The sequence below is a fragment of the Centrocercus urophasianus genome, unplaced genomic scaffold (genome assembly GCF_019232065.1).
Source record: "Centrocercus urophasianus isolate 14NV4802_14NV808 unplaced genomic scaffold, USGS_Curo_1.0 seq_10, whole genome shotgun sequence".
Classification (NCBI taxonomy): domain Eukaryota; kingdom Metazoa; phylum Chordata; class Aves; order Galliformes; family Phasianidae; genus Centrocercus; species Centrocercus urophasianus.
The window spans coordinates 96454854-96456017 of record NW_024884142.1 but is presented as its reverse complement, the minus strand read 5'-3'; positions in this window follow the sequence as shown (position 1 = coordinate 96456017).

Below are 1164 nucleotides of genomic sequence, written 5' to 3'. Positions count from 1 at the left end.
AAAGATTTAATAATCGTAAATCACGGCGGGTTTTTTTTTTTTTTTTTTTTTTTTTTTTTTTTTTTTGTTGCATCTGCAGTTTGTGTGGTTGTTGTTGTTTTGTTGATGTTGTTGTTGTTGTTGTTTTATGTTTCAATCATCTTCGTTCTACAAATAAATAATTTCTGCAACGAGACCCGTTTCTCATTCTTTTAACCGTGGGCCGCTGCGCTCGGTATTGTTTATTTCCTAAGAAGAGCCCAGCTGAGAACCTTCGGACCTGAGATGGGGGGAAGAAGGGAACTGCGGCGTTGGGTTCGTTCCCACCTGAAATCTCAGCGCCCCACCGCCGGGCATCGGAAAAGCGGACTTGTAGTGAAGTTAATTCGGAAACGCGGCTGTTTGTGCCGGAACAGAGGAGCGGCGTTCCGGTGGAGCCCGACGGGAGCACCGATCCTCATCCCCGGGCGAAAGAGGAGGAAAAAAAACACAACGCGAAGGAACGGGGGTGCAGCGCTGAGGGTTCGGCACCCTTCGCCTCGCAGCCCCCAATGCGGGGTTTTGCGGAGAGAACGGAGGGGAACGGCTCCTTTCGTCACTTCGGGGAGCATGGAGCGGAGTTCGTTCCGCGGGACTCGGGGAGAGGAAGGAGAGGGGTTGGTGGTGGTGCGCTGCGAAAAGAAATCTCCGTGGGGCGAAGGGGAGTGGGGGTAGAGGGCAGATGAAGAGAGGAGGGCGCGCAGAAGGCACGGCTCGGTGCGCTGCTGCATGGCTTTGAGGCTTTGCGCGGCGCTGCTCGACAGAAACAGCTCCCGAAGAACGCAGATTCTCCCCCCGGGGCAGGTAGTGGCCCAGCAGTGATTCGGGGCAAGAACTGACCAACCCTTTATTTTTTTTTTCCCCCGTCCCACTCATTGTAACCCCGCTCCCATTGCCTTAGCTGGGGCCTTTCCCTCCCTCTCCTGACCGCGCTCCGGGGGTCCCCAGGGCCGGCCCCGCTCCAGGCGCACCGGACTTGTTGGCAGCGGGGGGGGGACAGGGGGGGCCCCGCCGCCCCCCGCAGCCCCTGACCCCGACGTGCTCGGCGCGGCCCCATTGATCACCGCGGCCCCCACCCCCTCCCTTTATGAGATAATGCAATTACAAACATCAATAAGGAGCTGCGAGGGGAATCATTATGCGGTG